Source organism: Equus caballus, chromosome 11, assembly GCF_041296265.1.
Source record: "Equus caballus isolate H_3958 breed thoroughbred chromosome 11, TB-T2T, whole genome shotgun sequence".
Classification (NCBI taxonomy): Eukaryota; Metazoa; Chordata; class Mammalia; order Perissodactyla; family Equidae; genus Equus; species Equus caballus.
The window spans coordinates 7,167,998-7,192,278 of NC_091694.1; the positions used below are offsets into that span (position 1 = coordinate 7,167,998).

The 24,281-nt window shown below is 44.1% G+C and overlaps 1 protein-coding gene and 1 long non-coding RNA gene across 6 annotated transcripts in view; one reads left to right on the forward strand and one right to left on the reverse strand.

Annotated features, from left to right (window-relative positions):
* Window positions 1-9,114: 9,114 nt before the first annotated feature.
* On the reverse strand, window positions 9,115-21,693 carry LOC111775592 (uncharacterized). The gene is made up of 3 exons (XR_002811354.2): window positions 20,812-21,693; window positions 19,459-19,638; window positions 9,115-9,623 (listed from the first exon to the last, which is right to left on the reverse strand). It is a non-coding gene; the product is annotated as an uncharacterized lncRNA (long non-coding RNA).
* Window positions 20,500-24,281, forward strand: part of LOC100060522 (CMRF35-like molecule 5) — a 36,053-nt gene continuing 32,271 nt past the window's right edge. For 2 of the 5 annotated variants that reach the window (XM_070226962.1, XM_005597203.4), the window contains exon 1: window positions 21,749-22,153. The gene's annotated coding sequence lies outside the window, so the exon portion shown is untranslated. Of the gene's footprint in view, window positions 22,154-24,281 lie in introns of all 5 variants that reach the window. The other 3 variants (XM_070226958.1, XM_070226960.1, XM_070226959.1) reach the window with 3 other exon arrangements.

Sequence of the window (24,281 nt, forward strand, 5' to 3'; positions counted from 1 at the left end):
AATTAACATGATAATTTTCAGAGACATGTTCTCTTAATAACTGCATTTTGGATTGGTGTCTTTCTGATATTTGGGACCACTTAAGTGTTATTGATAAGTACATTTGCAGACCTGTCTCGGGATGGTGATTCATTTTATGGAGCTTCTGGTCTGAAACATTTAGAAGGGACATTTTCTTACACTGTCCCCATGCACTGAGGACGTAATCTGTTTGCACCTGGACTCTCTTATGCCACGTTTCTTCGAAGAGGCAGAGGGGCAGCTACATTACCAGTTCAGCCTTGTTACCAACTGCTCGTGCCCCTGTCCTGGTGTCTGCCTCTCACCCCAGCTCCTTCTGCTGGGAAATGGAGGTAGATTCTACTAGGGCACATGGTCCTCAAGGTCTCTTCCAGCCCTTGATTTCAGTGTCAGGGAATATTGAATTTTCTAGGCTCAGTTCTCCTTCTTTATCGGCACACTCCGCTTCTGCACGACTCCAGTGATCAGAGGTGTTGGGTTACGTGGGTTCAGTTGCCAGCTTCTCCTTTGCATTTGCGGCTTATAATCTACATTTTTATATCAACGGTAGTGTCAACCAATAAGAGAGATAAACTTTAAGAGAAGCAAAAAATTTGTTTGGGGGTCTCAAGAATTGCAATTTGGGCAGCACAGGTTCAGGTAGAAACTCAAATAGTGTCCCGCTAGGGTGTAAAAGTCGGAGGCTTTTAAAAGCAAAGAAGGGAGTCTGTATTCCAAAGAATTTTAATTGGAGTTGGAGGCAGAGAGCTAGTCTTGGCTAAACATTGATTGACTTTTGATTCCATCTTCAGAGGGTCCACAATCCTCGGTCTTTGTGATCAGGATGTCCGTTCTCCCATTACCTTCCCAAAGAATCGCTTGCAAAACAGTTGCTGTTTTGGCCCCGTCCAAAGGTCTGGCCCAGTTCAAGGTTCAAGCAGCAAAGCAATTTCACTGGAAAGGCAGCTCCGACTCCATATTAAAATGGCTCCACTAGAGTCAATTGTGACGGTAGGTTGTGTCTTCTCTGAGAAATTTCTCTCTATCAGCGTCTCCCCTCTATATGGGTTTCCTAAGAGCACTCATTTACATTTTAGTATAGAAGCTTTCAGTCCTTTGTCTGGGGATGACATCACTTTGGGTGGGTTCCATTTCCATATCTGTCATGATGTGAACTAACTAGGTTAAAGACATTTTATTTTTTCATTTCGTTTTGAAAATGTAAATCAAAGTAATAAACGCCTGTAGTAAAAAAAAAAAGTTACGGAAGGGCGTATACCTCCCTCTTGTCTCCACCTCCACTCCCTCTCCTCTAAGGCGACTGCTTCTTTCTGGTTTCAGTTCACGCTGTTGTTTTTATCAACTACAAACACTTTCTGTTGCCTTGCACCCCTATGTTTCCTCTGCTCGTTCTTCTCAATGCAGTTACGCTACTATTTTCTGTTGTCTCACGAGTCAACTCTACAATTTCATGTAACAGACTAACCCTCCGTTTCTTTCTTCCTTAACCATAGATTTTATCTTTTTAGTCCCCAGGGTGTAAGATGAAGAATTAGCACCCCCATCCTTCCTTTCACTTCTCTTCCCCTTTCATTTCCCAAGCTCTATCAGATATGTCTTTTAAAAATATACTTTTTATTTTAGAATTATTTTATGTTTACAGAAGAGTTGCATGAATAATACAAAGAGTTCTTGTGCACCCCACACCCAGTTTCCCCTACTGTTCACATTTGTACATGTGTCACAACTGTGAACCAGTATTGATATATTATTATTAACTAAAATCCATACTTAATTTGCATTTCCTAAATTCTTACCTAATGTCGTTATCCTGTTCCAGGACCCCGTCTAGGAGATCCCATTTCATTTAACTGTTATGTTTCCCTAGGCTTCTTAAGACTGTAGCAATTTCTCAGACTTTCTTTGTTTAGATGGACTTGACAGTTTTGAGGAGTATTTGTCAACTATCTTGTAAATGTCCTTCAATTTGGGTTTGTCTGATGCTTTTCTTGATTTTTTTTTTTTTTAGCAAGATTAGCTCTGAGCTAACATCTGCCGCCAATCCTCCTCTTTTTCTGCTGAGGAAGACTGGCCCTGAGCTAACTAGCATCCGTGCCCATCTTCCTCTACTTTATATGTGGGATGCCTGCCACAGCGTGGCTTGATAAGCAGTACGTAGGTCCGCACCCAGGATCCAAACTGGCGAATCTCGGGCCACCAAAGTGGAACCTGCAAACTTAACTGCTGTGCCACTGGGCCGGTCCCTGATGTTTTTCTTATGGTTAAATGAGGGTTATGTGTTTTTTGAGAGGAAGACCATGGAGGTAAAGTGTCATTATCAACACATCATATCAAGACGATGTGTTATCGGTATGACTTATCACTGATGGTGCTAACCTGGGTCACCTGACTTAGGTAGTGCTTGTCAGGTTTGTCCTCTGACATTTATCTCCTCATTGACATTCTTCTACTTTTTTTTTTTTTTTAGCACTTCTTTCTCTCTGGAACTAGGTTGCCAGGGTCCTTAGCTCTGGGATTATCTTGTATATTTCCTGCCCCAGCCTGAGAATCAGTCATTTCTCCAAGGAGCCCTGGTTCCTTTTATTGGAGAGTGGTGTTAGTAACCAAGACCTGGGTGCTTGACATGTTCGTTGTTACTAGAGTGTTGCTGGGTGTACTTTTGTAGTTTCTCAACTGATAGAAATCACATCTGAAATGCAATCACAGTTATAGAGGATGTAACTATAATCCTCTGTAATGTTTTATAGGTTTGTTCTAAAATTTGAACCCCTTCCCAAATCCCCACTATTTAAACTGTTATAATTAGGCAAACACAGTTTTCTTGTAGGACCAAATAGTACATTACGATTATGTTTCCATTTCATTTTCAAAGGCTTATATCATCAAGCTAATAAAAATTATTATTATTTTTTTAAATAAAAACCCCATTGCTGGGGCTGGCCCTGTGGCCGAGTGGTTAAGTTCGTGCGCTCCGCTGCAGGCGGCCCAGTGTTTCGTTGGTTCGAATCCTGGGCGTGGACACGGCACTGCTCATCAAACCACGCTGAGGCAGCGTCCCACATGCCACAACTAGAAGCACCCACAATGAAGAATATACAACTATGTACCGGGGGGCTTTGGGGAGAAAAAGGGAAAAAATAAAATCTTTGAAAAAAAAAAAAACCCCATTGCTAAAATCCTGCGTTGTTTCAATCTGTACATTGCCATTTCACATACTGGTTGTTTTCTCTGAAGTTTCTTTTTGCCTTTCTTTTAGCTTGTTGGGAGAGGAATATATGCCTTCTTTGTTATATCTCTCATATCTGCCATCTTTGTACTTTTCTTTTTCCTTCTGTCCATTTCCTTCCTTTCTTGAATATCAGTGACTTTCTTCTGATATGGACTGGTTTCTTTGTATTTCGATGATGACTTTCTTATATTTCCTCCCCACTGAGTTTCTAATTGCTTTTAAAAATTGAATTCTGGGCCTTCTTCACATGCTCAAGGCTCGTTTCCAAGGTCTCTTCTATACTGTCTCAGAAACCTCTCTGCTATGGGACTTTGTTGCTTGCTCCAGTCTTGAGCTGGCTGCTTTCTGGGCCTGCTGCCTGGCTGTAACCCTGACATTTTCCTTTAGTTCTGTTCTCACATGGATTCAGCATTTCCTGTGGTTCATACTTTCCTCTTTTGGTTTGCTCCCTTATGAACTTGGTTTCCTCCTCATAAATAAGTGTTAGAGGAAGCTGCTTGAGAATGTACTCAACTTCTAAAGAAAGGGGCCACAGGAGGTGAACTTTCTGAGTCTTCACATATCTGAAAATGTGTTTCTTCTACTCTTACTCAGTTTCAGCTGGACTTGGAATTCCAGGTTGAAGAATATCTCCCCCAAGTTTGAAGACACTCCGCATTGTCTTCTGGCACACTAATAGGAGTTAGGACTGCTAATTGGAAGTGTTGCTGATAGACAATCTGTTGCCAGACTAACTCCTCAGCTTTGGGAATGGCCTGTTTCATTATTTATTTTTCTTTGGCAGCTTTTAGGATCTTGCTTCGATCTATAGCTTTCTGAAATTTCACATTAATTTATCTAATTGTCTACCTTGTTACATCTATTGTGCTGGGTTCTCAGTAGACCCTTTCAGCTTGAAGACGTGCGTCTCCTTTCATCTCTAAGAAATTATCTTGATTTAAGTTTTTTCTCCTATTAATTACTGCTGTTATTTTCTAAAATTCCAAAGTTATGACATGTGGCACTTTCTGGATTATTCCTTTTGGCATCTTTTTAAAAATCTCATATTTTCCATCTCTTTGTCTTTTTGTTCTATAAGCTGGGATAGTCCCTCAACCTCATCTTGAGTCCTTGCAATGCATTTAGAAGTTTTAGCAACCTTCCTTTCAATTTCCAAGAATTACCTTTTTGTTCTCAATTAAAAATTTTTAATTGTGGTAAAATACATGTAACATAAAATTTACCATCTTAAGAATTTTTAAAGGTATAGTTTGGTTGTGTTAAGTATATTTGCATTGTTGTGCAACCAATCTCCAGATCTCCAATCTCTTTTCATCTTACAAAACTAAAACTCTGTCCATATTAAACAACAACTCCCCACTCCCTCCCTCTGGCGCCCACTGTCCTACTTTCTGCCTCTATGAATTTGACTCCTTGAGGGACCTCGTGTAAGTGGAGTCCTATAGTATCTCTCTTTTTGTGACTGGCTTATTTCACTTAGCATAATGTCTTCAAGATTCATCCATGTTGTAGCATGTAGTCAGAATTTCCTGCCTTTTAAAGGCTGAAGAATATCCCATTGTGTGGATAGAGTGAATTTTTTTTGTCCATTGTTGGACTCTTGGGTTGCTTCCACCTCTTGGCTATTGTGAATGATGCTGCTACAAACATGACAAACAGACAAATATCTCTTTGAGACCTCGCTTGCACTTCTTTTGGGTGTATGCCCAGAAGTGAAATTGCTGAATCATATGGTAATTCTATTTTTACTTTTTTGAGGAACCACCATGCTCAATTCCTTTTTATACCTTTGTTTTATGAATATAGTATCTTCTCAAGTTTCTCTGAGTGTTTTAAAATTTCTCTCCAGTTCCTTAAATTATCCCTGCTGTTTTTAGGGTCACTTTTGCGTTTGTTTTGGTTTTCTCTTTCATGTTGCTGATTTTTTTCCAAATGCTTTACGATTCTTGGTTAATTTTGTGTTTAAGAATGAGGCATCAGAAAGGCTGGCTGAGATCTCTGGATGTGGGTGGGATTTGTAGCATGTTAAACTTTTGGGTGAGTGATCAGGGAATTTGCTGGTAATCTGAGAAGACCCTAACGTCATTCGGACGTCATTCGGGGAGTACCGACACCCATGTAACTGCCTTAGGTGTCCCTGAAGTACACCTAACTTCTAAAAATTAACATTTATTGAGCATTTCCTATGTGCCAGGTGCTATGCTAAATGTTTTATACATTATCTCATTTAATCTAACCAATAATTCTATGAGAGAGTTATTATTGTATCCATTTTACAGAAGTGGAAACTGAGGCTTAGAGAGTTTAAAAAAATGTGCATAGCTACTTGGAATTTGAACTTAAGAATATATGACTTCAGATTTCGCGTTGTTAACCAATGTACTATTTTGATTCTGAAGTTTTGAGCTGAACCTCAGGTGAGGATTAAGTGGCAGTTTCTTTCTGGGTCACTAAGGAAATAATCTATAAGCCACAGTAATACATATAAGAAAAGAGAACTGCTAAGTTCAATGGATTTCAAGAAAATATCCAGAATAAACTCTCTGCAGATTTAATTCTGTGAAAAGTGTGAAATGGGGAGATGGGATGGCCTTTCTAGCGTTAAAGATCCAGCAACATCTCTCCTCCAGCAAAGGGCTTGGCAGCGCTCCCGTGGCCAAGCTCTGGGCTCTTGGCAGGAGTGACAAGTGCACGGTGGGGAAGAAGCATCCTGTACCTGCAGCCACCTGTCCTTCACCCTCCCGCCGCCCCAAACTTGGATAGGGGTGGTGGTTATGAGTCATATTGACCTAGGAGGAATAATGGTCCTGTCTCCTTCCTTGGGACTTTGGAGATGATCGCTCATTCATTCATTCTTAGCCAGGCACTGTGCTCGGTGCTGGGGATAAATAGATAAAAGAGCCACAGTTCCTGCCTCTGAAGAGCAGACAGTGTACTAGGTGTGCCCAACAGACGTAGAATACCGGACCATGTGGGCCGTGATGGGCTGTAAGGGAGACGGTATACTTGGTGGTTAGGCAGCCCTGGAGCTAGCAGACACAGGTCTGAATCCCAGCTCTGCCATTTTGCATCTGTGCGACTTGGTCTATTATTTCACTTTGCTAACCTTCACTTTCCTATTTTATAGGATTGCTGTGAGGATTAAACGAAATAAGGCATGGGAAGCGCCAACCCCAGTGCCTGGTATGTACCGAGTGCTCAAGATGGGGAGTTGTCATTGGAATAACATGGACGGAACGTGCTGCAAGTCTGGAGAAGAGGGTGACCACCTCTCTCTGCCTGGAGGTGAGGAGGTCGGGGGAGTCAGGGAGGGCTTCACCCAGGAGGGGCCTCCAAGCCCCACTCCTCCTTCCTGAGAAGGACCCCAAAAGGTGTCTTTCCCTGTCCCAGCACCCCAAGGAGTCACATTTTTGACAATTGACAAACAGCCTCTGACAAAGAAGGTTCTCTAAGGCCACCTGGGCAACTCTCCATGACCCCAGACTTCAGCTGCCTTGTCTTCTCCTAGCTTCTTTATTGGCTGCTTTCTGGGAGATGCAAGGATGAATAATGAATGAATGAGCCTTGATTATGACCACCGTGTGCCAGGCTTTTGCATGTATTATCTCATTTAACCTTACCCAATAATCCTCTGTAGAAGGCTACCCTTCTTCCCATTTTATAAATGGTGGGACTGAGGTCCAGGGACATTAAGTTAATCACCGAGATCATGCAGATCGCAGCCAGAGCTGAGATTCAGTCCCCAGCAGTGTGGCCCCTTGTTGATATGCTTTCCTCGTTCTGCAGCTGCCTCATTTGCACAGAGTCATCAACCAAGAATCGTGGTTCAGGAAGGGACTGCGGAGCTGCATTCAGTGCTTTCAGCTCCATCGTTGGAGAAACTCCCTGGCATATGGGACTTTTTCGGCTCTAAGTTCCAACCTTCCCTGCCACTCAGTCAGGGGAGGGGGAGGGGAAGCTAAGGGTTCTGCCTCTCCAGAGGTACAGAAGTGCCCAGTGGTATGGCCACATCTGCTCAACACCACCATTCCTGGTGCGTACGAGGGAAGGCCACAAAGCACAGAGCGGTGCTGCATGCCTGTCTTCTTTGGAGTCCGCGGCAGTCAGACAACCCCATGGGCTAGGACTCCACGAGCCGGTGGTCTTTCTAATGGTCATGTTACTGGAGCTCTCTCCCGTCTCACACACAGGCCAGCAGCTGCAGACTCTGGGACAAACCAAGCAGCCAGGTCCGCTCCTCTGCTGAGCCCAAAGCTCTTTGCCACTCACTGTCTCCTCCTTGTGGACGGTTGTCCCCAGAGTTGTCAGAAGCTGGCAACGGTGCTACTGGAGAACCGTTAAACTCAACAGTCCCAGGGAGATGGCTTCTTTCGCCCAATGTTCGGGGAAGTCCAGACAAAATGAGAGTCAGTGAAGTTTGCTTGAATGTCTCTCCTCCCCGCTTTCTGCTCTCTCTCTTCTCTCGTGTAGCTTGTCCTCTTTCCACATAAGAAATATACTTCTAGGAAGGGAAGATATCTGTCATTTACATCTTAAAATGGTTTTAAGTGTATATATCACCTTTTTTGGGAAAGGATTTGTTCTTTAGGTTTCATCTTTGTGAGTATTAAAAATGATTTTTTCCCTAAATCAGCAGCAGGTGTGTGTGTGTGTGTGTGTGTGCTCGCATCTCCGTGTCGGAGGTGTCATATTTTCGAGGGTCTGTCTTTGTTGACGTCACACCCTACTTGGCCATGATCCCATCCCAGCAGGCCCTCTCACACAGCCTGCCACCTGCTCCCAGGTATCAGAGGAGTCAATTTCGCATATTTTCCAGAAGAGGCAAAAGATACTCTGAGCTCCTTCTTGCTGGCCTTTGTGATCTTCTCCTCAAAACACACAACTGACCATCAAAACTGGGAAGAGGAGAGTCAACCGCTCCTTCCCAGAACTGATAACACCAGGATATCAAACCATTTATTCAGCCATTCACCTAATGTTTCTTTACAGTGGACCTCAGCGTACGAGGAATCGGGGTAATAAAGTAATTGAATTCTGACCACTCATCACTCGTCAATGAATAGTGCTCTCTACCCCCCGCCCCCATACTTCTCTTTCTTTCTTTCTTGTGTAATACGAACTGTTAAACCCAAAGCACAAGCTGGGACCTTCATGATAACCTACACTTAACCGTATTTCTGCGCCCCGCCCCCCCCATTCTTTTGTCTCCTCCCCCTGAGGTTCTGATCATTCTGATTTCTGTGTCCATCACTCTCTTCTTTCCTTTTTAGGTAGTTTTGTTGCATTATATGCATTTCTAAAAACACATTTTTTTATTTTACTTTTTTTTTTCCACTTAAGCTTGTATTGCTAAGTCTTCTGCATTTTGCATGTTGCTGTAGTTGGGTGTTTTGACTACAGTGTATATTAGTTGAGTGAATAGACCACATGTTTTTTTCTTCATTCTCCCATTGAAGGACACGTGGGCTGTTCCTGGCTTTTACATGTTGTGAACAGCACTGCTGTGAACTTTCTCATACGTCCACGTGCAAGCGTTTCTCCTTATTTCTCCATCTGAGAAGCGTTTATTCAAAGCCACTGCACGTTTTGCCCTGGTCTGGGGGGAGAGCGCGGCACTCCTCATGTCAGACCTTCATAAAGGGATGGGGCTGCAGGGTGCTCTGCTGAAAGTGGTGTGACATATTGAAGCCAACCTGGGATTTTGGTTCAGACAGACTCGATTCAAGGTCTATCTAGGCCACTTACTAGGTGCGTGACTGGGACCATTTCTTAACCTCTTTGAGTCTCAGTTTTCTCATTTTAAAATGGGGAGCAGTAATACCCCTCCCATAGAGTTGTGAGGAATAAATGGGATAAAAGATGTCTAGCACACAGAAGGTGCTCAATATATACTCATTCTTCATTTATGGCGGTCCACAGATACTATCATTATTACTGTACAATACCAAATGTGTCATATATTCTATAATATTATATTATTATGCCTAGTAACAGAGAGAAAATATGAATTCTCAATTTAGAGGAATTTATGCTGTAATTGGGGATTAAGAATAACATGCAAGAAACAATGAGACGTCAAAGCATAGCTGGAGATGCAGAGCTGTGTGACAACAAGTATGCACCCTTGAGTCAGCACACTCCACTTACTGGCTTATGACCTCAGTTACCTCCTGGACTTTTGGAGTCTCTGTTTCCCTGTGGCGGTTAGTAACCATACTGAGCTCTGAGGCTTTTGTGTGGATTAATGACATAATCCATCAATCCTTGTCCTGGTGCCTGGCTCACTTTGGGTGCTTCATCAATTGGAGCTGTTATTCATCTGGGACATAGTGTGAGCTCCTTGCATTGGCAGAGTGTCCACTGGGCAGGGACCCTGTAGAGGAGATTCAATTACTGGATTTGGAGGGAGGGAAGTCTACTAATATTTCCCAAGATAGACTTCAGATGGATTCCCTCAGAGTCGGGGAGGTTGGGTGCCCTATCAAAAACATAGATTTCCTCAAGCTTTCTGATTGAGGATCTCTTGGGGAAAAGCTTGGGGATTTGCATTATTATAAAGTTCTATGGGTGACTCTGACATGAAGACAGGTTTAGGAACTACCAGACTAACAACTTCTAATGTCTCTTTCAACCCTGTACCCTGGGAAACCATTCAGGAAGGGCTTGAGTTCCCCAAGAGAGCTTAGGACTTCAGTTGAGCAAGAGGAGGATACTGGGTGGAATTAAGAAGAGAATCTAGATGTCTTAGGAGCAGGGAGAACACTGCACTACTCTAGGGAGCACTGTTTATATAGAATACCTAGAGAGTGACCCCCACCCCACTCCCACCGCCCCCCAGCACAGCATTGTGCTTTATAGGAAGAGTCCCCCTGAAACTGTGCAACTGATTACTGTTTCTACACAAGAATACCATCTATTTACATTGTCTTTCTCTAGTGCCAGACTACCTGGGTTTGAATCTGGATCCATTCCTTACTAGCTATGTAACTCTGGGCATGTCACTACGACCTGTGACTCAATTATCTCATCTGTAAGACAGGGATGATGATAATAATACGTACATACCTCATAGGGTTGTTGTAAGGGTAAAGTGAGTGAATATATAAGACTTAGTAAAAAGGCTTAGAATAGTGTCTCACACTTAGAAAGTGACATGCAGGTGTTAACTATTACCTTTCTCATTGTCATCATCACCATCATCATCAGCAGTGGCATCATCATCACCATTCTGCTGTAAATTCCATTTACCATAGGACTCTCTCAATGATTATCTAAAATGCAACCAGTCTTGTTTAGGAAAAAGATAGAAGGATATATATTGTTTCCCTCTTCCTACTGTTTTGTGGAAGAAAAGATATTTCTCAGTAGAAAACAAATGTGGAATAGATGGCCAGTTAATCCCCAAATATCTGCTCTCTATTTTTTTATTGTAACAGAAGTTTTAGCTGGACACATGGCTGGGAAGTTAAACATCACATTTCCCAGCCTCCCTTGCAGCTAGGTATGATGACATAACTAAGTTCTGGCCAAGGGGATGTGTGAGCAGAAGCCATGCCTACAACTTCAGGGTCGTGCCCTTAAGAAGAAAGGAGCAAGCCCTCCCAGTCCTTTCTTCCTTTCCTCTTACTGGAATGTGGAGGTGGTGGTGGAAGCAGGAGCAGCCATCTTAGACCTTGAATGGAAGACAGGTGCTGAGGATTGTTAAGCCAGGTCCAGAAGGCCCGGGACCCTACCCTATTCAGTTTTGGATGGCTTACTTTTGGATGTTAGAGGAAAGAGAAAGGCATTTCTGTCTGGTGCGTGCCATAGTTATATTGGCTTTTAACACAGTAGCTGAACTGGGATTCTAAATAATGTTGTTGTTATGTGTATAAAGAGTAAACATTCTGCCAGGTGGTCAAAAGAGTAAGAGTAAGGAAGGATGGGAGGAAAATACTTATCTGAATGATGTATACACAGGGATCTGGGAAAAGAGGGGACAGGGCCAGGTCCAGGGTGAGGCAAGAGAGGTGCCTAGGGACAGTCACTCTCAGGGTTGTGTAAGCCTTAAATTTTGTGTCCTAGGTGCCTCTCTTGTAGTCTTGACCATGGGAAGGAAAGGAATTGGATCATAGGGGGATAGGAACTGAAGGTGAAGAAGGATGGTGATAACATACAAAGAGAGGAGAGAAGGGATGGAGTGAGTGGAGAGGAATTATAGGAGAAGAAAGGAAGAGAGAACGGGAAGAAAAGAGGACAGGGTAACCTTCAAGCTAATCATCTAACATGGAACGTTTTTAATTTAGAGAGAACATCCCTTTACACCTGATATCTTAGATGTGGGAACAGGTCTTATTTCAACTACCTGCTCTAAAAATCAGGGATAGGCAGGGATAAAAATGCTGCACTCAACAGGGAGGATGTGACAAAGGACAGGGACGTGTGACAGTCAGGAGAGTGTCAGCAGCCTGACACCTCACAGGTCACCAGGCAGCAGCTGTGGTTGAACTAGAGGGGACCTATTTCCAGGATGAACTCTGAGGATGGGACTTTGGTCCCATGCTCTTCCTATTTCCAGGAGGCCAATGCAGGTGTCGGAGCTATTTTGTCTTGCCCTTTCAGCTATGGCATCATAGTCTGCCAGGTGATCAATGGCTGTGAGACACGCTAAATAAAGTCAGCCTGGAATAGTCTCCCAAAGTCTAGCACTGTCTATATCTGTTACGTATCCACTCATTATGTGACCTCATTGCCTGCCTGGTAGTTTTCCTATAGCACGAGGCAAGGGGAAGGGGAGATCCAGACTTCAGGGAAGGGTCATGGGGATAGAGGGCAGCCGACCGGACATTGCAGATGTCTGGAATTTCTGTTTGGTCCAAAACTAATGGTTGTACCTGAAAACATAACTCAAATAGAGCTTTACTTCCTTCAGATTTCTGGGAGAGTCTTGGTGGGAATGGAGGTAGATGGGTGGTAGATGTAGGAGGAGAGAACATCTTTCTTTGGGGAAGGCCTTAAGTCTGAGAGGGGACGGCCTCTGTCATCTCCCTCTGCTCTATCATCTCCCTCTGGATAATTTACAGCTTTATATTCCATCCACCAGTGGGGGGTAGTAGAAAGAATGGGTGAGAATCTGAGCTTTGAGTCATATCTTTGTGATTTATGACAAAAAATACTAGCTATTATTATTAGAAATACTTTCTTACATTGCACAGCACAAACATTTGATGTGATGGTTGATTGCATAATGGGGGGTTTAGTGTCAAGAGGTATCTGCTCCACAAACCCATGTGGTTAAGGTGGAGGGGACTGTCCTTTCACTTCTGTCACTTCATCTACCACTGGTTTTCCACTCTTCTTATCTAAGTTCCTCAAGAACTACGCTCATGGTCTGCATTTCCTCATCTTCAACTGACTTCCACTCCAACACCTCCACTGAAATGGTGTTTGGACGGATCACTAATGACCCTTATGCTGCCATTTTCTTTTTTCTTTTTTTTTTTTTTAAAGATTTTATTTTTTCCTTTTTCTTTCCAAAGCCCCCCAGGACATAGTTCTATATTCTTCGTTGTGGGTCCTTCTAGTTGTGGCATGTGGGACGCTGCCTCAGCGTGGTTTGATGAGCAGTGCCATGTCCGCGCCCAGGATTCAAGCCAACAAAACACTGGGCTGCCTGCAGTGGAGCGTGTGAACTTAACCACTCGGACACAGGGCCAGCCCCTGCCGTTTTCTTTCTTTACACTCACTGGGTGATCTCAATCACCTTCATGACTTCACTGTTCTTTGGATCAGCTACTGCTTTTAGCCCTAGATATCTCCCTGTCACATGGCTATAATGGAGGGGGTGTGGCACCACTTTAAATGACCCTGCCTACCTGGCCACAATTGAACAGTCCAGGAATGGGCACCTGATGAAACCCAGGACTTATTTTTTCTTTTAACTGAGACTCAGGTAGGGAGTAAGGCTTTCCCTGGGAGTGAAAGCCATAAGATGGTGAACTTGGGAGGCGTCAGTGGCGATATTTCCCTCCTCTTGGAGGAAGCTGTCCCTAGGGAGAGATAATAGCCCATAGAGGAGAAGGAAGAGAGAGCCCAGGGCATGTTCAATTGCCTGATTCCAGTTGTCCCCAAGATTCAGCAGTCTCCTTGCCTTCTCCACGGATTGCCTTCTTTGAATTATTTGCGATACCCTAGGATTCTTCCACTAATGCCCCTTTCTGCCTAAGCATGTTCTAGGTAGGCTTCTGATACCTGGAACTGAAACAGATTCTGACTGAGGTAGATTCTAAGGAAACACAGGCCCCAACTAGGGGTTAGAAGGATTGGATTTGAATTCGACTCCGATACTCATTGCTGTGAGAACTTGAGCAAGCCCCAGACTCTGAGCTTCAGTTTTTCATCCATACAATGAAAGCAACAAAATCTACCTGCCTGGCACACATGGTCCTAAGGAGATTAACCAATTATATATTCAAGCACCACTCAAATCATAAAACACCCTAGAAACGTAAAATTTAAAAAGTGCATGACTTACTTGAAACCTTTTAGAAGCCATTTGTATTTTTAGCACAAATCTCCATTTGGGGGAATGAGCTTCCCAGCAGGACACTTGCAGCTGGTTGAGGACCCAGGGCAGGAAGGTGTGTGCTGACAGCAGTGTTCCCCAGGTAGAATGCCCACGGTCAGTGGGGACAGGGATAGCAGAATTTCCGGTGAAGGTTTAGAAGCCAGGGAGGCAGTGGGAGACCCAGAGTCCCAAAGCTCATTTATGGAAGCACTTCCTGACCCTGCTTTGGGATTTTATTTGGGTCTCCAAGGGGCAGTAGCCAATCCAAGGGGCCATGAACACGACCCATAAGAATTAGTGGAAAGTAGGAACTCCTGAGTCTGGGATGGGTTAGGAAGGAGCTGAGGATCATCTGCTGGTCTTAGCAAGCACATTCAATATTTCATTCTGGACTTGGGGTTGAGAGACCAGAATTCCAGTCTTACTTTGCTTCTAACTTACTGGGTAAGACATGTCATTTCTTCTGAGTCTCAGTTTCCCCATTCCTCAAATTGGAAACAGGGTGGGATGAGAGGGTTATTCACAATTACACCTTACACTTGTAACACTGTTATAGTTCATGCTCATTATCACTTTCACTCCTTATAACATCAAAGGAGACACATATTATTGGTCTCATTTTATAGATAGCTAGTAAAAGTAAGAGATAGTGCTTGTACTGAGGTCTCCTTCCACTCTGAGATCCTTCCAGTAGTAAAGCTGTCATTCTCCTACCACTGTGTGATAGAGCATTCTTGAGCACCTACTGTGCTCAGGGGGCTGGGCTACAAAGGGGTTTCAACATGGTATAGAGTCATTTGTCTGCATGTCCCACCTCCCCTACTAGACTGTTAACTCCTTGAGAGCAGTACCCATGCCTCCTTCTTCATTACTCCCTCAAAGCCTGCAGAAATTGGCTTATCCTCTGGATAAATAATGATTAAACACAGATGCAATGACAAGGCCCAGGCAAGAAGCACTTTCGCTGTGTGTTGAGAATCTACCCTAAACCCAGAATGTGGCTTGGGCTGCAGAGAAGGCTTCTCGGGCATTTTCGTTTATCACAAAAGCACTGGCTTTTGTGTTCTCTCTTATCTCCAGAGATGCTTTCAGCCTCAGGAGACACAATCATCAATCAACAGTTACTCACCAGATACTGCCCTGAGCCAGGCCCACAGGATGCACTTTATCAACCTCTTAATTTAGTTTAAGTTTTGGGTATACGCCAGACAAGAAAGATTTCTCTCATCTATCAATTCCCACTTCTGCTTCTTTTTGGGAAAAACAACTCTCAATCCAAAAAGGTAAGTGTGGAATGATGTCAGGAACGTGGCAAAGTGAGCCGTTCCCTTTATCTCTCCCCCTTTGAACTACCACTAAATGGACAATCATTGACCAATGGAGGAAACCCACACAGCACAACAGGACGTCTGAGGGAACCACACAGCTATACATCTGAAGATGGATGGACTGGCCCTCTGGGAAGTGGTGGAGATAGATGAGCACTCCCCTGTCCTTCTCTGGCAGTCTGTGCATGTGCAAAAATGATTTCCTGGCCAGTGCAAGCACCCATAGTACCGCTGTGCCCCAAAAGTGGGAACATGCTTCAGGGCAACTGTAGAAAGAGGTGGAAGCAGCCTTTAGCCTTCTTGTGATCACTTTCCCAGAGTGAGAGAGTCCACCATGCTGCTGTAGCCCCAAGAAGTGGCCCAGGCTGGGAGCCCATGAGGAAGTCCCGCCCACTAAGCACAGCAGCTGGCACCATTGTAAGGAGAGGCAGCAGCAGACCTACACACATGCCCAAATGCTCTCCCATTGGCAAAAGCATCCATAGTATCCCCACAACTTCCAGTGGACAGGGTGGGATCAGAAACACAGCTCCTTCTTCTCCCTAGTGGTAGCAAGTGGAATCTGTGACCTAACACTACCACAAATACTACTACAGACAAAAGATTAGTTCATCAAACACCATGAGAAACTGCAGTAACAATTCAGACCAGAAGGAAAATGATAACTCTCCAGGAATCAACCCTGAAGGCACAGAAATTGACAATCAAAATGACAGAAAATTCAAAATAGCTGTCATAAAGAAACTCAATGAGTCACAAGAAAACTCAGAAGGACAGTTCAATGGACTCAGGAATAAAATTAATGAGAAGAAGGAATACTTCACCAAAGAGACTGAAACTATGCAGAAACACCAAGCAGAAATTCTAGATATGAAGAACACAATTAATGAAATAAAAAATAATCTAGATCCTTAAAAAATAGAGCTGACGTTATGGAGGAAAGAACTAGTGATTCAGAGGATAGAAATGTGGAAACGCTACAGGTAGAGGAGGAGAGAGAACTAAGATTTTTAAAAAATGAAGGAATTCTTCAAGAAATAGCCAACTCAATTAGGAAAAGCAACATAAAGATTATAGGTATTCCAGAGAGAGAAGAGAGACAGAAAGGGGCAGAGAGGTTGTTCAAAGAAATAATAGCTGAGAACTTCCCAAACCCGGGGAAGAAACTGGATTTACAAATTCATGAAGATACTAGAGTGCCTAATTACATCAGTGCTAAAAGACCTTCTGCAAGGCATATAATAGTAAAATTGGCAAAAGTCAACAACAAAGAAAAAAAATATTAAGAGTAGCCAGGCAGAAGAAAATAACCTACAAAGGAACCCCTATCAGGCTTTCAGCAGATTTCTCAAGAGAAACCTTGCAGGCTAAGAGAGAATGGAAGGATATATTCAAAATACTGAAAGACAAAAACTTCCAGGCAAGAATACTCTGTCCAGTGAAACTATCCTTCAGATACGATGGAGAAATGAAAGCTTTCTCAGATAAACAAAAAGGTGAGGGAGTTCATCACCACGAGACCTCCAGTACAGGAAATGATTAAAGATGCTCTTATATCTGAAACAAAAAGGCAAAGATCTACAAAGCCTTGAGCAAGGAGATAAACAGACAGACAAAATGAGAAAACTGCAGCTCTCTTTCAGAATAGGGAAGCAAATACTCAATTATAACTTAAAAGATAAAGGGGAGGAAAGCATCAAAAGACACCTTGTCTTAGTCACAAACTCACAACACAAAACAGAATAATTTTTGACAACAATAACTCAGAAGGGGAAGAGGAGAGGGATGGAACCTGCTTAGGCTACTGGAGAAAGAGGCTACCAGAAAATGGACTATCTCATCTATGAGATCTTTTATACAAACTTCACAGTAACCACTAAACAAAAAAATCAGAGCAGAGTCACAATTCACTAAAAAAAAAAATTGAGAAAATCTCCACAGAAAACCACCAAAATGAAATGGCAGTCAGAAATACAAAGGAAGAGATACAATGGAAACATAGAACAACTGGAAAACAAGAGATAAAATGGCAGTATTAAGCCCTCATATATCAATGATCACTCTGAATGTAAGTGGATTGAATTCTCCAATCAGAAGACACTGGATAGATTAAAAACAAGACTCAACAATATGCTGCCTCCAGGAGACACATCTCAGCTCTAAAGACAAACACAGGGTCAGAGTGAAGGGATGGAAGACGATATTCCAAGCTAATGCTGATGAACATAGATGCAAAAATCTTCAACAAAATACTGGCAAACCAAATACAGCAATACATTGAAAGGATCATACACTATGATCAAGTGGGATTTTTTCCAGGGACTTGGGGATGGTTCAACATCCACAAAACAATCAATGTGATACACCATATTAACAAAATGAGGAATAAAGATCACGTGATCATCTGAATAGATGGAGAGAAAGCATTTGACATGATCCAACATCCCTTGATGATAAAAACTCTCAATAAAATGGGTATAGAAGGAAATTACCTCAACATAATAAGGGCCACATATGACAAACTCACAGCCAATGTCATACTCAATGGTGAAAAACTGAAAGCCATCCCTCTGAAAACAGGAATAAGACAAGGGTGCCCAATTTTGCCACTACTATTCAACATAGTACTGGAGGTTCGGCCAGAGCAATTAGGCAAGAAAAAGAAATAAAAGGAATCCAAATTGGAAAGGAAGAAATGAAACTCTCACTGTTTGCAGACAGCACGATTTTATATATAGAACAAAGAATCCCAAAATTTATATGGAACAACAGAAGACCTCAAATAGCCAAAGCAGTCCTGAGAAACAAGAACAAAGCTACAGGTCTCACAATCCCTCACTTCAAAATATACTACAAAGCTATGGTAATCAAAACAGCAAGGTACTGCCACAAAAACAGACATACAGATCAATGGCACGGAATTGAGAGCCCAGAAGTAAAACCACACATCTACGGAACAGTTAATCTTCAACAAAGGAGCCAAAAATATACAATGGAGAAAGGAAAATCTCTTCAGTAAATGGTGTTTGGAAAACTGGACAGCCACATGCAAAAGAATGAAAGTAGAACCATAGACAAAAATTAACTCAAAATGGATTAAAGACCTGAATGTAAGACCTGAAACCATGAAGTTCCTATAATAAAATATAGGCAGTACACTCTTTGACATTGGTCTTAGCAGCATCTTTTCAAATACCATGTCTACCAAGGCAAGGGAAACAAAAGAAAAAATTAACAAATGGGACTACATCAGACTAAAAAGCTTCTACAAGGCAAAGGAAATCGTGAATGAAATGAAAAGACAACCCACCAACTGGGAGAAAATATTTGCAAATCAGATATCCAACAAGGGGTTAATCTCCAAAATACATAAAGAACTCACACAACTCAACGACAAAAAAACAACCACCTGATCAAAAAGTGGGCAGAGGACACAAACAGACATTTTTCCAAAGAAGATATACAGATGGCCAACAGACACACGAAAAGATGTTCAACGTCACTAATTATTAGGGAAACGCAAATCAAAACTACAATGAGATATCACCTCACATTCATCAGAATGGCCATAATTACCAAGACAAAAAATAACAAATGTTGGAGAGGCTGTGGAGAAAAGGGAACCCACATGTACTGCTGGTGGGAATGCAAACTGGTGCAGCCACTATGGAAAACAGTATGGAGATTTCTCAAAAAATTAGAAATAGAAATACCATATGATCTAGCTTTCCCACTACTGGCTATTTATCCAAAGAACTTAAAATCAACAATCCAAAGAGATTTATGCACCCCTATGTTCATTGCAGCATTATTCACCATAGCCAAGATGTGGAAGCCACCCAAGTGCCCCTCTACGGATGAAAAGATAAAGAAGATGTGGTATATATACACCATGGAATACTACTCAGCCATAAAAAAGACAAAATTGTGCTGTTTGCAACAACATGGATGGACCTTGAAGGTATGATGTTAAGCGAAATAAGCCAGACAGAAAGACAAATGCTGCACGATTTCACTCATATGTGGAAGAGAAAAAAATACATGGAAAGAGAACAGATTAGTGGTTACTAATCTGTTAGTAGGGGAAGAGGGGAAGGGGGCTAGGGTGAGTGAAAGGGTAAAGGGGTACATATGTTTGGTGACGGATGAAAATTAGACAACTGGGGGTGAGTACAATGAAGTCTGTACAGAAATTGATAAATAGTAATGTATGTCTTAAATTACACAATGTTATAAACCATTATGATCTCAATAAAATAATTGAAAAAAAAACTAAGTGTATTTAGGGACGCTTTTCTTGGAATCCTGGAGGTGCAAAGATACTAAGAAATTACCTGGTCCAAGGAAAATGGTCTTGATGAAAAAAAGGAGACAATTTGTTTGACAGGACCGCAACTTCAGGGGAAGAATACACATCCAGAAGAAATAAGGACGATCGTTATCAGAACGTCAGCAGTAGGTAATGGGATTGTGGTGATTTTAATTTTCTCAGGCCTCTGGATTTCATGAAAATTCTGTAGTGAACATGTTACATTTAGATCAGGAAACAAAAATTAACAAAAATACTAAAGAAATTCTTAAGTTGCCTGGGGGCGCACGGGTGTGCATTTTATTACCATTCTTTATCATTTACCTATAGGTTGTATATACCTTTTGTATAAAATTTTTAATACTCTATTTTTTTCGGTTGTGGAACCTCCTGTTTAAATAAAATTCAGTTTGGAAGCTGCCTTCATCAAAACAGGGGTTCTCTGGAGGCCGGCTCCCTCAGCTCTTCCCTCCAACATCTAGAGACGACACCTAAGGGGATTGGAGACCTCAGGGGAGAGTGGCCGGGTCTGGCGACCTCACTGAGTCTCCTTTCATCCTCCTGCAGGTGGGGACACACGCAGGCCCAGAGGTGGCTGAAGTGGAACTGGCATCTAGGCCTTCTGACATCCCACTTGGCTTTCCCCCACTTCACTGCGTCTCTTCATTCAGGTTTCCTGCCTCTGTTTTTCTCCCTTGAACCCACCAAGGCTCTAAGTCTAAGGGGTAAAACTATGGTACTCTCCTCTTAATGCGATTTACCATATTCACTCATTTTTCAGAATTTGCCCTTAAAGATTGATTTTTCTTGGGCAGATGGCAGGAAAAGCGGTGAGAAGGAGGTGATGGAGGGGTGTGGAGGGAGGGTTGGGGGCTGCCTGCAAGCCCGGCCTGGTGGCTTGGTTGCCTGGCAGCCCCACTAGCGGGTTCTTGGGTCAAGTGCCGTCTGGAGGGGTTTCCTGGCTGCTACTGGGTCAGATGGGAGCTGACTGCCAAAACTGCCAACAGGAGATTTCACTGATGCCCCACGTCCCTAAGGGGCCCAGAACCCTGCCAGGTTCTGCTGAGGGCTCTTGGCCCAGCTGACCAGTGAGCGGGAAATCGATCTGATTCTCAGGGGGCAGAGTCCTGCAGAGAGTTATTCTGGGATCTGGCTCTGCTGTATGAACTCCGGAACAGCTCAGACGGGAAGGGTGAAATGCAGCTCACGTGCCCTCACTCTCCCTCCCGTCGCTGATCGCTAACAAGTGACAGATGCTTGCCCAGGAAAAGCCCAGGCTCAGCCTTCACCCCTTCTTAACTCACTGTTCCAGGCACACTCCCAGTGGATCAGGGGGGACACACGTGGACTTCCCATGCTGGAAAATGCAATCACCCACCAGATGTAAGTGTCAGCCTTCCGTGATCCCCAGCTTGGGGCGAGGCTGCTGATCCCGCTTTTCCTCGTCCGCGGAAAAGCCGCTGGGGCGTGGGCTGCGATCCCTGCACGCTGGCTCGGCAGGACTTGGAGTGCAGGTGACTCCATGCTCCTTCGAATGCACCGTCTACAGGGCGAGGTTTCTGTGGCTGGGTCACTGACTTCTGCTTCCCCTGCCGCCAGTAGTCCTGGCGTTTCAGTTCTCAAAACTGCACTTGAATCGAGAAAAATGATGGCCGGGACTTCCTCTCCTGACTTCCAGGATTCTGACCTAAGCCGAGACACAACCAGGCTCAGGAATGGGGCTTCGGTCTCTGGGTCCACAGCCCTGGATTTTAGGATGTTAGGGAATCTGTCCTGGGGCTCTTTTGCCCAGTTTCCCCAGCGGACAGCAGTTTAGAGCTGGCGGGCCAGCCTTTGCTGGGCGCCCCTGTGGTCTAGGGCTCCTGAGAGGGGACCATGGTTTCCAACATCCCGGTGACTCACGAACTCTGCACCTGGACTCCAGGTCCCTTGTGGCCGGCCCTTTGGAGGCTGACACCCGGCGGGGGGAAGGAGGTGGTGAAAGAGATCTGAGATTTGGGAGGGAGAGGTTTGTCCCTCTGACTGTCCTGCATTACAGTGAGTTTTCACTGGGATTGGAAGTCTAAACTTAGACAGGTTTAGAAAGAAGTTTCAGACGGTGTGGCCCTCCCAGGAGGACGCAGGGACGTGGGATGGTGACACATCTAGGGAAAGAAGGAGACTTATGACATGTTCACGTGGACTTGGCTGGGAAGAGAGAGAGGCCAAGAGGAGCTGGCAGACTGAGAGATGGCGGAAGGTTCCAGGATCTGAGGCTTCTGGGGGTCAACGGTCAGAAGGAGCGAGACCGGAAGCTGCGGAGACCCAGGAAGACCGCCACGCCCTCCCACAAGAGGGCGTCTGCGTCACACCAGCTGTGAGGTCCTGGGCAAGTCATAAAGCTCTTTGTGCCTTAGTTTCCATATCTGAAAAATGAGGATAATAATAGTGCCTACTTTATTTGACTGGCCTGGGGGTTTAAGGAGGTAATACCGGGAAGCGTTTAAAGTAATTTCTAGCACAAAGGAAACACAGCAACTGTGAGCAATTCTTATGTCTTTGGCCGTGGCTGGTGGACTCCGGGCCTCAGCCCAAGTGGCAAATGTCGTGCTGCCCTGTTGTGCTGTTCTTTAATATTGTGCCTGGCTGGTGCTGGGCATGGAGCGGATCCTGGGTGCCTGCTTCTTGCAGAACCTGGAGAGAACAGCGAGGACTGGACTTACCGGCTGACCCAGCAAATTGTGCGTATGTTTGTGTGTATTTTTTCCTTTTGGTATTTGTTTGTTCATTCACTCAACACAATTGTATAGAGCATCTCTTATGGGCACAGGGTGTTGTTGAGTGAAGAAGCCCCATTCCTGCCTTCTGGAGGCTCACGGCCCAGGAGGGGCGGCCAGGCATTAATCAAATGTGCACAAAGAAATGTCCAATTACAGTGGAGGTGGGTGACATCTACCAGGGGCATTGGCGGGTCTGGGCCCCAGCCGCTCCTCACCCCCTCCATTGTCCCCACCTGGTCCTGGCCACCCTCACCTCATCCCTGGAAGTCTACAGTTGCCTCTTCAGGGTCTCCCAGCTTCCACCGCTTCCTCCGCCAGTCATTTTTCCTTACAGCCGCCAGTGTGATCCTTTTTAAAGTCCGAGCATGTCGTTCTCCGATGGCTCCCCACATCGTTCAGAGTAGAATCCAAACTCCCCACGAAGCCCTCTGGGTCCTTAAATGATGACTCTCCATTTCCTCTCTGATCTCATCTCCTTCCAATCCTGCCCTTCTCGCTCTCCCTAAGCCATGCCTGCCTTTTTGCTCCTGCCTCAGGGCCTTTGCGCTTGCTGTGCCTTCTGCCTAGGACCCTTTACCCTCAGCTATCAGCATGGCTCCCTCACTGCTTTCAGGTGTCTGCTGGAATTTTGCCTTATCGTAGAGACCTTCCTTGATACATAACAGCATTTGCATCCCCTTGACACTCTCTACCCTTTTTCTTCACCCCTTTTCTTCAGGGCACTTATGACCACCTGGCATATTTCACTGTTGATTTAGGGTTACTGTCTCCCCTCTCCTGCCCACAGAGGATGGGAACTTAATTTGTTTTGTTTGTTGCTGTATCCCAGCACCTAGCACGGTGCCTGGCATGTAGTAGGTGTTCAATGAATGCTTGTTGAATGAATGAATGACTTTATTTGAGATCTGAAGGAAGGGTATGTGTTAACCAAGCAAAGGGAAGAAAGGAGGATTCTAGGCCCAGAAAACAGCTCATGAGAAGTCCTGCAGCCGAAGGCATGTCTTCTAGATGAGGAATTGAAACCCTCACTTGGGGAGTGACAGGGAGGTTGGTGTGGACCGAGGCCTGGGAAGTCAGCAGGGGTCAACTGAGGCCTGGTGGGGGAGTTTGGCCTTTATCCTAAGAGCTTTAGGAGCCTGCTGAATGTTTCATACAGAGGCATGACAAGATCAGATTTGTTTATCAAAAAGACCATTCTGGTGGAATAACTAACAGCAGATCTGGGCAGCCCGCCTATGAGGCCTTTGCGAGACGATGGTAGCTCGGGCCAGGCTGGTGGAGATGGAGACAGGCAGATGGACACACTCAAAGGCAGCCTTGAAGGGGTTTTGGGCGGGACAGGATGCAGCGATGTGGAGGTGACAACTAGGAAACGATGGAAGAGGGTGAGACCCCTTTTTGGGGAGCTGTACTCAGGAGTTTGGCTTGTTGAGCTGGGTGCATCTTTGAGACGGTCCAAGCTCAGACATCAAGGGCATGACTGGTGTAGACGTCCGAGGTTAGAAGGACGTTTAGGCTAGATTTTGTGAGATATCCAGGAACCTGCTCACAAGTGAGGCCCTGGGGGCCCCTGGAGGGTCTTATATTTGGGTTGTTTAATCTATTTTGAGTTAATCTTTGTGAGTCATGTAAGATAGGTGACCGATTTCATTTTTCTGTGTGTGGCTTTCCAGTTTTCCCAGCACCGTTTGTTGAAAAGACTGTCCTGTCCCTGTTGAGAGCTCTTGGCTCCCCTGTCAACCATTGGTTGACTGTATATGTAGAGTTTAATTCTGGGCTCTCTATTCTGTTCCATTGGCCTATGTGTCTATTTTTATGCCAGTACCATACTGTTTTAAGCACTATAACTTTGTAGTATTGTTTGAAATGAAGAAGCATGGTTCCATACAAATTTTGGTTTTTTTCTTTTATTTCTGCAAAAAATGCCATTGGAGTTTTGGTAGAGATTACAGTGAATCTTTAGATGTCTTTGGGTAATATGGACAATATTATTTCTTCTGATCCATGAACAGGGGTTATATGTCCATTTGTTTGTGTCGTCTTCAATTTCTTTCATAAAAGTCTTGTAGTTTTCATTGCATCAATTTTT